This window comes from Gadus morhua, chromosome 3, assembly GCF_902167405.1.
Source record: "Gadus morhua chromosome 3, gadMor3.0, whole genome shotgun sequence".
Lineage (NCBI taxonomy): Eukaryota > Metazoa > Chordata > Actinopteri > Gadiformes > Gadidae > Gadus > Gadus morhua.
Genome location: NC_044050.1, coordinates 5,492,236 through 5,509,022, shown reverse-complemented (window position 1 = coordinate 5,509,022; position 16,787 = coordinate 5,492,236). Strand labels below are relative to the sequence as shown.

The window sequence follows — 16,787 nt, the reverse complement described above, 5'->3', positions numbered from 1 at the left end:
GTGGTCATGCATCTGTCTCATCGGAGACTGCAAACGCATGTCAAAATATCAACTCGTCAGATTCAAATGCGCTCATGGCTCTTAAAGGGGATGGGAGATGGCACTCTCATTGGTTTATTGCACTTTACGCCCAAACCACACCTACGGGTAATTAGGCTACTTCAGACCTATCCTTTTTAGATTTGCGCCAGGCGCAAGAGTCATTTATTTAACATCGCCATAGAACCGCCCACAAAGCTGCTTGCGCTTGGCGCTTCTCACTTGCGTTTCAGTCCCTAACAGGGCCCTAAACCAGGTATTTCCTGGTTTGTGGTTTAATTGTTTTCTGTAACGGCAAAATAGCACCAGGGAACATTTGCGCCAGGGGGGGGGGTTTGATTGCGTGTGTCTCACGCCGAATGCGTTAGACCAGGGGTTTTCAAAGTGTGAGAGAGTGAGCCCCCCCTCAGAGAAAAAAATTCAGCTGAGCCCCCCCCCCCCCCAAAATTTTATTTCTAAATACCTGTGTTTTGAAAGCTATTTTAATTATTTGACACATTTCAAACATCTCCGATCATAATTTTAAAACATTTGGGACATATTTTTTAAACATATTTCTGAAACATTACAACATATTTTTGCGTTTTTAAACAACACAATTTAACAACTTTATCTAAGCATGTTTTAGCTTAACCTTTTTTAAATACATTTGAACATCTTAATCTGTGTAAACTGCCAGTTTACAGATTCATTCAGGGTCCCAGACTCTGTATTTTCAGAGTCGAATCAGATCTGCCTTTTCAGTCCAGAGATTCGACTATTCGGCGGGGTTTGTTTACCAGGGTTGCTATGGTGACCTAAATTATTATAAGCAACTGAAAACGACGCCGGTTTGAAACTAAAACTGTGATTCTGAAAAAAGTATAAATGCTATCTAAACGGAATTTTGATAGCATTTATACTTTTTTCAGAATCACAGTTTTAGTTTCAAACCGGCGTCGTTTTTTTTTATTGAAGATACAAGTGTGTAGATTTGTTTAATGGTTTGAACGATGGTAAACGGTTGAAAAAGGAATGAGTTACGATGTCTAGAAGTAGGTGTATCAGAATGGGCTGACGTCTTCAATGAAAACAGCTGAAAACGAAGCGGTATGAAACTAAAACTGTGATTCTGAAGACATTTTAAATGATATCGAAATGTTTAGATATTATTGAAGATACAAGTGTTTAGATTTGTTAAATGGTTTGCACGAAGATAAACGGTTGAAAATTGATTTAGTTATGTTACTTCTACAGTTGAAGTACGACTGATGATTTGAATCATCGTCTTTCAGGGTTTTTTTCGGGTTTATTTTTTTCTCACGTCGCGCCCCCCCCCTGAAGAACTCTGGCGCCCCCCACAGTTTGATAACCACTGCGTTAGACTTCAGGGGCCGGTTGCACCAACTGGGCGTAACTAAAGGCCGATATATGCTCTATTTTAGACGTAACGCGTAAGCACGTAAGATACATAACCCCCCCTTGCGCGGTAAAATATCCCCCCTTACGTGCTTAAGTGCGTCGGCCCAAATTCCTGACTATGCGACTAAAACACTACGGCCATACGCAGCTCGCAAAGACTGTGATTGGTCAGCTAACCACATCCTTTCAGGAGTCTCACATTTCCGGTTTTACAGCATAATAGCGCCATTTATAAAAGGCCGTGACAGAAGCGAATGAAGAATTTTGAAGAAGGAGAAGAAGAAAACACAAGAACGAATTATGATAATTATAAACAGTACCGCGGGAAGTAGGGGTGCTGGGGGTGCTGCCCTGTCTGAGGCCCTGTCTTATCACAGAAAACGATTATTTCTAAAAACTCCGGCCAAAGTGGAGATTTCTGAAAACGCCGGTTATGTGTTGTGTCAACGGGGAGAAACGGGATTTTAGGTTCTGAAGCGTCACATTATGCACCAGGAAATGCTTAACGTCATGTGAGCGCCCGCTGTACCGTATTGGTCCGAATATAAACACAAACCCGACCTATGTTTGGAAAAAAGATTTGAAGACCAGATCTTGTTTTTATAAATTAATAAATTGTATTCATTGAAATAATATACGAAAATTAAAAGGCATAGAATAAAACACTGCATTGCCACTAAACAGTAGTGCAAATAGGCCGTACTGATGTGTACACAAAAGACTATTCCTGACACTCCTCTGCCCCGCTTCGGTCGCTCCGCACTGTTTCGGCCCGTGGCAAAGCGGGTCATAGTCGCTGCTGTCCAAGGCATTTGAGATTTATTTAATGCTCATATGACCTAGTGCTGAAAAAAAGTTAAATGAAAAAGTGTGAGGGGAGCGGTGGCGCGCTAAACTTGTTCTGTGAGCAGCTGGATGTGAACCATTGTGTGAACACAACGATCGATTTTCGACTGTGCGCGCATGCACTGGTGTAATTGAGCTGCGCTGCTATGTATCTTTTTTATCAATGTAGCGAGTTGTGAGTCTAGTCCAGGCTGAGTTTTTTTTTCCAGCACCCCCTGCTGAGAATACGTTTCCGCGGCTTTGATTATAAATATAAACAAGCCAGCGATTTCCACTTCCACGCCCACAGATTTGTTCGTTGCTCCCCCTACTGTTCTGGCGGAGAATCCCCTTGCAACACGCGCAATCCTTAAGGAACCTTACGGGAACCGTAAATCAAAACTTGTCTAAAACAAGTCCCTTGTGTAAATTACGTGCTTACGTCTCTGCGTCTAAAACGACCCTAAATAGGCCTTAAGCCTGGTCGTAACTGCTAAGTAGGTCTTACCCTGCGTTCACACCAAAAGATGCAAAAAGTTGACGCGCGTCGTGATCCCATTCAAAGTGAATGTAGAGACGCGTTGCTGCTTTGCTGCCGCAGCATTTGCTGCCGAGAAAACGGGCAGCAAAACTTGATTTGCGGCGCGTCAAAATCTGATTTGCGGCGCGGCATGCCCGTGCCCGCTGCCGGGCACGGGCGAAGGGCGCGTTCACGTATTTTGCGGCGCATCAAATGCTGCTCGAGTTGAAATATTTCAACTTTTGACGCGCGTCAAAAGTTTGACGCGCCGCAAAACTTGATTTGACGCGCCGCAAAACTCAGGCGTCAACGCGTTCGGGCAGCAAATGCATCTGTTGGTGTGAACGCAGGGTTAGTTACGACCTGGCGTTAGAATGGAACTAACGCCGGTTGCACCAACGGGACTTACGCCTGGTCTTAACTACGCCCGGTCTTAGCCATGCGAATGTTCCATGGTATGCGCATATCACCGCGTTGCTAGGATACCTCGTGACAACAGCTGTTTACTATTTTTCTTGACATGCTGTTGGACCCCGAAATTAATAATTCATTCGTTCACTCATTGTCATTCATCAATTGTGTTAATGCCTAACAATAAAACACTGCAAACTAATATAATTAAAATATGTATTTGTAATGTCTGGTTTACGACGAGCAGGCATTTAGACGGGAATGGTTCTGTAGGAGAGATTTGTTTAATGTGTCGGCCTATATAAAACATATAAACATAGTTAAAACAACATTCACAACTGATTATAAGTTGAGAACGGACTAATCGGCCAGCGATATCTTCCCGACAGGCAGTCGATCTGTGAACACTGATCATATCGCCGGCTGTGCTTTGAAATGCAGTTTAGCGAAGCGTTGCAAGGATGGTGGTAAAGCTGCATTGGATTGGATGTAATTGCTATAGAAACAGCCTGGAATTTCAACTCTACGCCTGCCCCTGACCAGGCGTAGGATTTACGCCTGGTCTTAGTGAAAAGAACGCTAAGCCCAGTTGGTGCAACCGGTGTAACGGTTAGGTTGGACTTAGAACGCCAAGTTACGACCAGGCGTAGTTACGACCAGGCTTACGCCCAGTTGGTGCAACCGGCCCCTGAGCCCTGCATTACGTCATCGTTCGACGCGATTGTCTGTTGCCAGGCAGGTTTCAAAAAACATTCGCGCTGATGTTGCCAAAGACGAAATAACATAATACAGATAACCCTTTTTGTTTTTTATATTTGTATTGAATTTAGCTAGTAAACTGAGTGTTTAAAGTGTATCATAGTCTAGCTAGCTTGTGTTTATGCTCTCTTGTTTACTAGCTAAAGCGACGCTGGATTTGAACAGGTTTAGGTTTTGAAAGGAGTACCTGGTAGAAGCATTTGCGTACTTTGGTTTTGATTTGATTTGTTAAGCAGATTTTATCGTAGGATCAAAACGTACACACGTAGCACACCCTACTCAAAGGAGTAAAATGGGATTAAATCAAGGTAAATCTAGTGACTTTATTTTATTCATTCCTCCTGTGCTTGTGATTGTGTATCTGAATGTGTGTGTCCGTGTGTGAGGGAGAAAGGGAAAAGACAGCATAAAAAGGAAATACTTCCAGATATTGAAGTAAATAAATGGATTTAAGTCCACTGGGGTGTTCCACAAAGCCGGTTTTATCACATAACCGGGTACGTTAACCCAGGGTTTGCTGTAACCCTAGGTTTTCCGTTCCAAAAGGATCACGGTATGTTAGTTGCTATAGCAACATATGCTCTGAATCAAACCTGGTCGGACCAGGTTTTGCGCAGGTTAAGTTTGAAACATAACCCGGTTTTGGGTATTTCAACCGGCGTTCACCGCAGATTTCATGTGTTCACAATGGCATGCCCTCTGATGAGAGAACTGCTGATATAAGAGCGCAAATTATACGTGCAATCCACCGGGAGCGATTGATAAGACCACGGCTCGACATCTTGGCATATTGGATGACTTTTTGCTGGAGTGGAGAGATATAGATTCTCGCGCAAATCTTTAATATATTTAAATAGCCTCACATAGCCAACACTACCAATCGAGGACCTGGCCTCAGTTCACTCCAGACTATTTGCGAAGCCCTCCGTTTTTTTCAAATGGTAGTTTTATCTAGGCTATAATGCTGGAGATGCTGAGCACATCACAGTCGTTTCAGATGACCCATCCAAGATTTGTATCGGACTCCTATCATACAAAGAGAAATATTGTCTGAGTACTATGCCGAGACGCATTTAAAACATAAAGTATAAAATAGTCCTAACGGACTTGCACCACTGGAGAATGTTCGATCGTAGCCGGCAGCTTCATTACAAGCACTGATCCATCTTGATCTGTGAAGTTGATGAATTGTCACTTTTAAGTTTTCTACCCAGTTACCAAAAAAAGAAACATTTGGAATAGTATGCACTGTGGCAAGCACACGGTTTGCATGTGTTACTTCGAAGGCAAAAAAAATCTAAAATACAAGAAAACACAAAAACCTACATTCAACCAGTGTGGGGTATGGCCCATGACTCTCTGAGGTGGTAGGTACCTCCAGGTACCCCCTCCATGCCAGGGCGCCCTGAATTTATCTAACGCATTTACGCGGTCAGCGATCCGCTGCCAGTCTTTGGTTCTCCGGGTTCCAGAGGTTTTAGCGTTCCCTTTTCTTGTGATGATGTCCTTCTCCTCGTCATAGCTCTCCAGGAGAACCTGGAGTTCCATTTCATTGAAATAAGCGGCCCGTTTCGCCATATCGATCAGGGTTTCCATGATCCATACATCACGTCTTTTTAAGTTTGGCGTGGACGCGCACAACCCTGTGTTAACCAACCCCGAGTTGATTGAACTAATGCATAACCGCTGCTGTGGAACCGAAAACTCTGGGTTGGTCGGCACAGGGTCAATCAACCTAGAGTTCAGCGTTAACTCAGTGTTTGTTAAACCTCCGTTCGTGGAACACCCCTCAGGCTATCTATGCTGTGTGTGTGTGTGTGTGTGTCATTTTGTTTTCAAGACTCGATAAGTAGATTGACGAACACAGAGATTGTGACATCCGTCAGCAACACACAAGCTCTGTGTTCGCCAATCTACTTATCGAGTCTTGAAAACAAAATGGCGTTGACGGGTGATCTACTGATGGTAGGCCTATTGTGTGTATAAAATGTACTTTTTAATAAACAATCTGTACACTTACAAAGTTCTCAATGACTCGTTTTATATTTTAAGACCCATATTATACTATCAAAGAAGTGTCGGGCTACTTCTAGCCTTTAAGTTGTTTAAAATAACGATTTTGTTTTTACCATGACAAGATGCCCTCATGGTTTCCAGTTCATAGCGTTTTGGTAGAATCGGCTAAAAACAGCCTATTTAAGAATGCGTTTACATGCGCTTTTGTGCTCACAAACGAACATCCCATCTCGTTATCATCTTAAACATATCCCAGATCCATTTTAAACTGGATTTCTCCTTTAATGTGTATGAACAGAACAGTGAGCAAAAGTGAGAGGAGAGAGAACGAGAGAGAGGTCCTAACAGGAAGCAGATTGTGGATTGAGAAGCTGATTCATGCAGTCAGGTATCGAGGCACAAGCAGGAAGTGAGAAGAAACCTCAAGTCAGCCTTCATGTTGTATTGCCAACAAAGCCACCGATATCATAATCCGGCATCAAGCGGCGGTCTGACATCTGACATTAATCCGTAGTCCTAAGCCTCTCAATATAAAAACCCAGACATCTTAAAGCACTCCACTGTCCCAAATACTGCTGCATCCTTATGTCTTCAAAATTCACTTCCACACAGTTCACATTTTCCATTTCTATATATTAATCTGTTACGGTTTTTCCTGCTCATATCATGTTCACTCTCACTCTCTTTCTCTCTCTGTCTATCTTGCTGTCTCGCCAGATCAATTGGCTTTTAAAGTAAGTGTGATAGCAAACATACACTGTAAAAAAAAAAACGTAAAAAAACTAATTTTCTGGCAGCTGGGGTGCCAGAAAAATTCAGTGAAATAACATAATTTCTTTCTCATAAAAATAATAATTAAAATACAGTTTATAGTTGTAATTTTAACAAGATTTTGCCTTATTTTCATGTCGTTTTTATTGTTTAATTAGAAACATTCACATTTTAAAACAATGAAATTACCTAGAAATATGGTAAATAAATGTTGTATTACAAATAATACTGCTTAAATTGACAAATGTGCTGTTCTTAGCAGGTTTTTAATAGAAAAAGGTTGTATAATAATTTATATTTGATGTAATATAATAGTATATGGACAGAAAATAATGTGATTCATCTTTCAAAACATGTAAAAAAAATGTTGAAAAAGTATGAGACTAAATGTTTAGTCTCATACTTACTGCTCAAGTAAGTATGAGACTAAATAAGGCACAAATAACCAACTTTCTATTGTATTTCTTTCAAATACTACATTTAACACTGAAATCCCAAAGCTTGAAATCCCAATACAACATTTAACACTGAAATCCCATTACTGCATGTGTAACTTCGAGCTGACTGGAGAATGCTTGTCCTGCCTACAAATTGCATGTCCATAGGTCGTTGGTTTACAGAGCCTAGGCTGAGCACTAACAAAGGATTTAGCACATAGGTACGGACAGGTAGTAGATCATGAGGAGATATTCACTGATTTTGACAACAAGAATTCCCCTTAATCGCTGACTCCACCTTCAAATAGCAATAGTTTGGACATGCAATTTGTACGCAGTACAGCAGGACCCAATCAGGAGAAAACAGTAAACATCCACAACTGCTACAATATGACAATTGTGCCAAATTAACAATCTTTTTGAAAACACTAGACATTTTTAACACTGAAATCCCAAAACAACATGTTAGGTTGCATTATGTTTTTTTTTACTTTGCATAAAATTCTAATTAAATAATAAAATAAAAAAGTACTGCCAGTGTTTTGAATGAATCACCGCACAACAAACAATGAGTAGACCTAGACAAACATCATTAATCCTACGACAAATGTAAATCTTCCAAGAATCTAAATACTGCCGAAAGAATACAGGAAAAACTAAAGCCGCATGAGTGCATGTTAAAAGACAAGTGCATTCACAGAGCAAACATGGTCCATGGCAACAGCTCATTCAGCAGCTCTATTACTTTAAGAGAAAACAGCAAATCCGAGTCACATTTCAAGTCAGAATCAAGTCAATGAGCAAAAAGATCCAAGGACAACAGCTCACTCATAGTCTGTTTTTGAGAACTTGGGCTTTCTTTGAGAGCGTGGTGCCGTCCAGCTCCATCACAACTTTTTGGCGCACTTCAAACGTGTACTTTAGCTCAGGAGGGTAGTTGAGGTTCAATACATACATTAGGCCAAACAATATGGCAGCAGCTAATTCAGTGTTGTCCAGTCCTTGCATTATCGGCAGGCCTTCCAGGACAATCCCCACGTCCTCTGGACCACTGGTTGCATCATTTTTCACGACAAATATTCCCACCGTGGTGTCCTCAATCGATTCTTTGATGGCGGCTTCGTCCTCTGCCTGCACAGTGAAATCACAAATAGATCAGAGTGAGAAAAAACAAAAATAATATTTACAATGGAATTATAATGAAGGTGCTATTTAAAAGATTTTTTCATTTTAAATAATTTAAGCCAGTCTGTGAGCCTCTCCTTTTCTCTCTGTTAAACTTAAATGCAGACTGTACATGTTTCAAATTAAAATGCCTATATAGTGTTGTGCCGATAAAACACGAGAAGGTTCATTTTATAGTCAAGTTTTAACTTGGGTAAAGCACTCACCTGTGTGTCATGTAATGGAAGCAAAAATTAAACTAACCAGACCTTAAGGTCGAGCAACTAAATATAATATAAATGTTACTAAAAACAACAGAAGTGTGTTGCGTAATTTGCATCAGTACAGTAGCCTAGATCTATTTCATTAAAGGGGACCTGCTTTTTCGACTTTTGACCTATAAACGTTGTTATAATGATTGTTAGTCATGTTTAACCATACTCAAGTGTCAAATAATGACGTACATGCATTTCGACGTATTCCCTGCTGACAGTCTGGGGTGGCTGTGCAGAGCGCTCAACACTCGGGACAACGTTTGCGATTCACTTGTTCACATTTCCGGGAAATCATTTACTTAGAGGCACTCCTGCCACGCCCCCATATGCCTGGTCAAATCTGCCCGCGCGCGCGCGCTTCAAGGAAGGTAACCAATCACAACGGAGTTGGGTTGGCAGGAGGGGGGCGAGGGGGCGGAGAAGGACGAAACCGACAGAGAATGCTGAAAGCGCCCAGATGAGAGGAAGAGTTTCCCGAAAATCTACATCGTTTTTTGTGTATGGTTAAACATGACAATCAATCATTATAACAACGTTTATAGGTCATAAAAGTCGAAAAAGCATAATAGGTCCCCTTTAACTACGCATTTTGGTGTTCAACCAAAATATCAAAATCGGTAAAATAACTTCACTCACCACGAACTCCCTGACAAGATTTGCTGGGTCTTCGTTGAGGTACACACACAGCCACTTGAGAACACATTCCCGCCCTGCATCAGCGTCATCGTCCTAGGTCATGGGGAATAGAAGAGAAAGACATTTGTTTGAATTTTCTTTCTCTTTTCCTCTATCAAATTTCTCTATAAATTCAGTATTTTATTTCCCAAAAATTCATTCTTACTTGAGTCATGGGGGCCAAAGTTCTCTCAAGAAGCTTGCCTATCTGTCCTCCTCGTTTTTCGAACAGCTTTAGAAGTTAGTCAGATCGTACATCCAGCTGTGACAGAAATCTGGATTGCAGGGGCATGGTGGTAATGCGCTTAAATTCTGCATTTATCTGAAAATAAAAATAAGACAATCATTTGATTACTTCATTTTCTAATGATCTCATATTTAAAATATATAAATTGGTCTGTATTGGTCTTCCAAACCTAGGGGTGCAACATAAACTTCCTCTTCCACAAACTCCTCATCCTGGCAATCAGCTGAAGAATCATGTAATGATGGTGATGCTAATGTAGTTGTTAACATAATACCAGGAATAAAATCAGTTAGGTTATGAGGTGTGTGTCGGCTTCTCTTATGAGACATAAACGTTCCATAAATATTGGTTTGAAAAGTACAGCCAACAAACATGTCAGAGACAATTTCATTTCTCCTCAGATGTATGTTGATATTAATAAAGTATTCCGTTTCATTAGATAGATTTTTGCATCTACATAAGTGACAGCTGAAAGTAGCCAACTCTTTTTGAGTCTGACTAACTTGTGTTGAATGAACTCTACTTTGGTGTACAATTAAAGCATTCCAAGTCTTAAATGTACATGGATGGTGCGCCCAAAATGTGGATGCTTGAGTTTATAATGATTAAGAAGTAAAGACCTACTAGCTACTGCAACGGAACACCCCTTACACTGCCACATCACTGGAAAGAGAGAAAGAGGGAAAAATGTGACACCAGTCAACCAAACACATCCATATAAGTTTCCTAACAGAATCGGTCAACATGCTTCACAGTTACTCTTTATTGTAGTTTAAATGCAATTCATTTAAATGAAACTCAAATGAGTTTATTAGCTACACCTAGTTAAAATAAATGGAGTTCATGTTGCTTTTAAACTGTTGAATGGGGACCTAATAAATCACACAGGAAAGTATATTCCTGCAGGCTAATGTTATCACACAGTACCAAAATATTAAGATTAATTTTCATAAATTGACAGCAACATTCTCATAATATTAAGTTTAAATAAGTCAAGTGAACCAAATAAAGCATTTAAATACTAACCATTTCTACAGAGCCCTAGGAACAATGCTTGAAGCAGAAGCCCGTCTCAACCCAACCGTCTAAACACCAATTACCTATACCTACAGAAAAAACTAAAACAAATATTTTATTATTCAAACATAGTTTCTACAGAACAAGTTTACCCTTAAATAAACATTTCCATACAACAGTTAAATAAAAACCTCCCTCATTTCTCATTTTAATAAGGCTCTATTAAGGTAATTAGACATCAAGACCTAAAAAAAATAACATTCTTAACACAACAAAATGAAATGAAAACATAACATATTGTGGCGACTCCTACCCCCTGGGGAATCTGGGTAATGGGGTATTCATAATGTTGTTTGGGGAAAAGGGGTTTTATTGTCTTTAGATAACTTGTTTATGTTATTAGGTTAAGTGGGGTTAACGGGTTTGGGGTTCTTTATTGTTTGTGTGTTAATTGTGATGTGTAGTGTGATCGGGACCATTAGTGAGAGTGTTGTGTGTGTTGGTCAGGTGTGCCGTGTTTTCCGTTATGTGTGTGTGTTTGAATAACGGCAGCTCTTGGGGTCGTGCGGTGTATTGAGGCACGAGAGTTGCGCCGCCATTTAAACCTGGGCTCCCGTCTCGTCCTTCCCGCCCTGCTCGCCACATTGGTGTCAGAAGTGGGATTTGGCCTGCGCATGCGCGGGGAGATTTGAGTTTCGCGGTCGAGCCCATGGACAACGCACCCTGCGCTATGGGAGCGCAGCGCCCCCCTGTGGACACGACCGGAAGGCCCGGAGGACCGGCGGCTGCCCACCGCCCCAGGACAGCGGTTAGGCTGCCGAAGTGCACCGGGGTAACGCAGTTGGAACCATACCTGGCCCAGTTCCGGCTTGCAGCGTGGCATAACGACTTGGGTGCCGAGGAGGCGGTTGTCCACCTTGCCCTGGCGTTGGAGGGGACGGCAGCACGGGTGCTGCTCGACCTGGACCAAGCGGACCAGCGAGACCTTCAGGCCCTGATCCAAGCGTTGGAGAGGCGGTTGGGTGAACGGGTCTCCAGCAACGAGAGCAAGCAGTTGCTGGCTTCTCGCCGCCGCAGGGAGGAGGAGAGCCTGGGCGTCTACGCTGCTGACGTCCAGCTCTTGACCCGACGCAGCTACCCGGAATTCAACGCGGCTACACGGGAGGCCCTGGCGCTCCACGCTTTCCTGCGGGGACTGCAGCCGGAGAGTCTCGGGCAGCATGTCCGCCTCACCGCGCCCCAGACCTTCGATGCGGCTCTGGACCAGGCAGAACGGGCTGAGGTGGAGCTCTGCCGCCGTCCTGATGGTGCATCCGTGGACGCGGCTGGGGCAGCAGCCGCCCCCGGCACAAAGAACGTGGAGGTCAGGTCCAGGCAGCGGAAGGGCCGGGTCCGGACGGCCACCCTTCCCGCCACCGAGGCGGCTGAGGCTTCCCGTGCACTGTGGCGGCACTACAGGGCTGACCTTGAGCCGCAGCAGTGTCGGCAGCTTAGGCTGGTCGAGGACTGCGGGTGGACGGGGCAGCGTGCCACCCACCCTCGTCCCAGCCGCCGGCGTGGCCGTCAGAAGGCCAGACGTCGGAGGGCGGCGGAGGATGGGGTGCCCGAACGGCGCTCCAGAGCCCCCCTACAGCAGAACCTGGTGGGGGCCCCGAAAGAGGTGGTTCCCGACCACCACACCCCCAGGTCCTCTGCGGACAGTTGGAGACGGGCGTCCCAACCCGAGGGGAAGGCTGCACCGCAACGGGGCCACTACTGGCAGGGGCCAAGGCGGCGGCGCTGGCCCCCGGAACACTCGGGACTGTGCATTGGGTGTTGGGGTCGTCGGGACGTCTGACCCCTAAGGTGGGGGCTGTGTGGCGACTCCTACCCCCTGGGGAATCTGGGTAATGGGGTATTCATAATGTTGTTTGGGGAAAAGGGGTTTTATTGTCTTTAGATAACTTGTTTATGTTATTAGGTTAAGTGGGGTTAACGGGTTTGGGGTTCTTTATTGTTTGTGTGTTAATTGTGATGTGTAGTGTGATCGGGACCATTAGTGAGAGTGTTGTGTGTGTTGGTCAGGTGTGCCGTGTTTTCCGTTATGTGTGTGTGTTTGAATAAAGGCAGCTCTCGGGGTCGTGCGGTGTATTGAGGCACGAGAGTTGCGCCGCCATTTAAACCTGGGCTCCCGTCTCGTCCTTCCCGCCCTGCTCGCCACAATATTGTAGCGTCCCTCTGTAAAAATGACACGAGACGGAACTGGGGTTTTCTGGGGATTTATTTTCTAATGAATACACAGGCTACTGTGGGCTGTAGCCAACGCAAAAGCAACTACATCGAATAAACTGTTGGGTCATAAGAACGGCGACGGTCTGTCTATAGCCGAGGGCTCCAAACTCGGCAATAGGAGCTAGCGTTTAGCATTAGGCCAATATTAGCATCGCACTTTAGCCTAGCTCTCTCCCCAGAACAACGATAACGTTTCCTGGTTCTCAGCCAATCACGACCCTACAGCCTATGACATATCCACTAACTCTCTGGAATCCCAACAACTCAACCCCGTGAAATGGACACAAACAAACTATTTTAACAGAGGAACACACATAACACAACATTACATAATACCCAGTCCGTTACAATGACTGGGGAAGGCTAGGTATAGCTGGTAAAGACCAAACCGCTTAAACTATGAATGCCTTTGCTACCCAACGATGCTAATATTAGCCTAATGCTAAACGCTAGCTGCCATTGCCGCGTGTACGTGACGCCTACAGAGCCCTCGGCTACAGACAGGACCATCAAAATTCTCACCGGCCCAATTAATATACTCACACGTTTTTACGTTTTACCAGGCATAGCAGCATAAAAAATAAAGACATTACCAGCGACTTTCCCCACCGTGGTATAGTGAATATTTCCCCAAAAATGCGCCAACATTTGGAGTTACTTAAGCATGCAGTTAGTAACCCCCCCTCCCCCCAGCGAATTACACCAATTAACTTCATAGTTCTAAGGAAAGTCAACTACGCTTTCACACGATAGAAAAACTTGCTTTATTCCCTCATTTCGTGAATGAGTCATGAGCTAAATTAAAGTTGTTTAGGCCTAGCTAACGCCAGCGAATAGTAACCACAGAGAACTTTAACACATTAGTATAATCACATTAGGCCTGGATTTTCAAAAAATACCTTGACATAAACATGTTGCTCAACCTTACGAGCAAATTAAAACAAGTATTTAGAGTGACTGACTCTAACAGTGACATATTTGGTAAGATTTAATTACCTTGAAAGATAACTCCTCAGGTCCACACAAGTACCCCTGACTGCAGCCCGCAGACGGAGCCCACATGGAGGGGGCGGGCACTCAGTCCACATGGAGGGGGCGGGAACTACGCCCACATGGAGGGGGCGGGAACTTAGTCCACATGGAGGGGGCGGCCACTCAGTTCACATTGAGGACTGTTCAAACAGCATTTCTGATCCCGTTTCTGACCTGAAATTAGCAGAAATGTACCTGAAATTACCTGAAATTAGAGTGTGCCCGCCCGAGCGAGTGATGCCTAAAACATGCAAGTAAGTGAGAATGTCAAAATGCTTAATATATTTAGTAATATTCATGCAATTGTGTATTATGTCTTGTTACTTAATCGTCAAATCCCGCCGGCGAGAAAGTTTGAAAGCTTAGAATCTCAGGATTGTCAACCAATGTCAACCATTCGGTGGAATAAATATTTTTAGTGAATATAGATCAAATATATCCTAGTGTCTTAGGTCAAAATAGCCCCCCTCACCCTCCCCCACCCTTGGTGCATTCTTACTTTATCGTCGTTGTGGATATCCTTAGCAATGAGTTGATACTTCATGTTGGGTCTTGAAATGTTAATAAGAGTCTACAGAAATCGAATATCAATATTATATTAGTCTAATTACATTGTGTATATGCACAAGCCATCTTATACAAAGCAGCCGAAAAATAGAAAACCGAAAAGCTGCAATGTTTTTTTGTAGAAAACTGCTTTTATGTTTATACTGATTTTCTTTGACTTTTAGAGACACCATTAATATACAAGTTATAGCCTACTCCATGGCTGATCTATTGCACTACTAGGGCCTACTTTTACTATTCCATTGTATTAGCCTATTAGCCTCAACATTACAGACAACAATGATTGTGGTCTGATTGTTGTAAAACAGATTGAATCTGTTTTATTTCCAGACAAAACTGAAGACCAGGAACTGGAACCTGGGAACCTGGTATGTAATATGTGTGTAATGCTGGAGGTTGTATGTATAGCCAGATAAAATAGTCTGATGACTAGTTGAATAGTGTTTTTTATCACTGAAAACTCATCAGTAGGCCTAGTAGTAGCCTTTGTTGTCAAGTACAGACACAAATAATTTTTCCTTCTTCTTCAAGAAAGATGATGTTGTCCTGAAAGACACAATTCAGGCAGCAGCATGGTGCCAGTTACAGTCCTTCAAGGACAGCGTTTCTCTCCCAGAGGTCATTGGGATGGAAGGTTGGGAGCAGATGGCAGCATCAACACAGCGCAAATCCCATGACGGCGGGGATGAGGAAGAAACTTGGAAACCATTCCAATTCTCATTCAGATTACATACTGATATTAACTGTTCTGTGTGGAGATGATGGACAGGAGAAACCTGAAGGTGTTTGCCTCTTTTGAGTCAAACACCTCTCCCCCTCCCCGTGACGCCTGAGCCTTTATGGCGGCGGTGACGGCGATGTCGGGCGACAGAGAGTGAAGCGAGAGTGGCGTCCACCTCACTGAGGAAGGCGTCAGTGTGTTCCCCCCCCCGTTGAGACTTTGTTTGTTCTACTCTTTATTGATTTATCTTTTATGTTAAAGATCCCATGCCATTCTATTTTATGATGCTTTAATATAGGTATTAGTGGGCCACAAACACAGTATTCAAAGACGTCCCCGAAATTCAGCCGTGGTGCAGTGTTACAGTCACTCCGAAACAGTCGCACATTGAGCTTCCCCCAAACGCGCTGTTTCGGTGGGCGTGTCAAGGCAGGTCAAGGAGGGGGGTGGGGGTGTGGCCCTGAGCAGCTTGTAGCCACTACCATGCGCTCTGTATACGGTGGGCGTGTCAAGGCAGGTCAAGGAGGGGGGTGGGGGTGTGGCCCTGAGCAGCTTGTAGCCACTGACAGTACCATGCGCTCTGTTTACGGTGGATGCATCGCAATGGCTCGTAGAAACCCATATTATACATAGATATCTATATCGTATAATATATAATATATATTATCACCTGGCCCTGAGCAGCTTGTAGCCACGGTACCATGCGCTCTGTTTACGGTGGATGTATCGCAATGGCTCTTAGAAACCCATATTATACATAGATATCTATATCATATAATATATAATATATATTATCACGGCCAAAAGCTGTGTGAGCCTCCAGACGATAGGTTATTATGAATCTCAAACGACCGCGTCTACTTCAGATTGATGTGGAAGTGGAAGAACCAGAGACGTCAGAGAACCCGACGAAGTCCTTTGTGATTCATTATATCGTCTGGACGCGCACACAGCTTTTGGCCGTGATAATATGTATTATTTGATATAGATATCTATGTATTATATGATATTATTTAGATATCGGGCAGAGCTCCAGGACTGTAACGCAAGTGTTGTACACTTCCTTGTTCCTTGTAAGATATAATGAATCACAAAGGACTTCGTCGGGTTCTCCGACGTCTCTGGTTCTTCCACTTCCACATCAATCTGAATCAGAACCGTGCGCTGCCTGCTGCCGGCGCGAGGCACCACCGCCCGGCTGCCTGCTGCCGGGCGGTGGTGCCTCGCGGCGGTGGTGCCCTTGCGGCAACCGGCGGCAGGCAGCATGTCGCAGTTCATGTAGTTCGATGTCGTTCTGCCATTGCATTCAAAATTCTGTAACTAGCCTGTTACTACGAACTAAGCAACTACACGTATTAGCATTTAGCACTAGCTCAATCACGACTCCTTCAGAATTCTTGTGGGTGGTTACGAACCAACCAAGTGGGCAGGGCCATGAATAATAATTTGACAACGCTACGTCACAGTGTCACCTTATCCAGATCGGCTCATTTCTTCTGCCTTTTTCCTTTCATTGCCTATTGCATTCAGCAGACAAACTGCATCGATTTCAAACTTACCACAGCTCACAAACTTATTCAGACCTATGTTATTTAACAAACAATAGGAAAAATGTGATTTTAATGTCATGGGCTCTTTA

General features: G+C 43.6%; 1 long non-coding RNA gene across 1 annotated transcript; it reads left to right on the top strand.

Annotated features, from left to right (window-relative positions):
• The first annotated feature begins 14,035 nt into the window (after nucleotides 1-14,035).
• Nucleotides 14,036-15,394, top strand: LOC115540883 (uncharacterized). Its single transcript, XR_003976231.1, has 3 exons — nucleotides 14,036-14,114; nucleotides 14,758-14,795; nucleotides 14,959-15,394. It is a non-coding gene; the product is annotated as an uncharacterized LOC115540883 (long non-coding RNA).
• The last annotated feature ends 1,393 nt before the right edge of the window (nucleotides 15,395-16,787 follow it).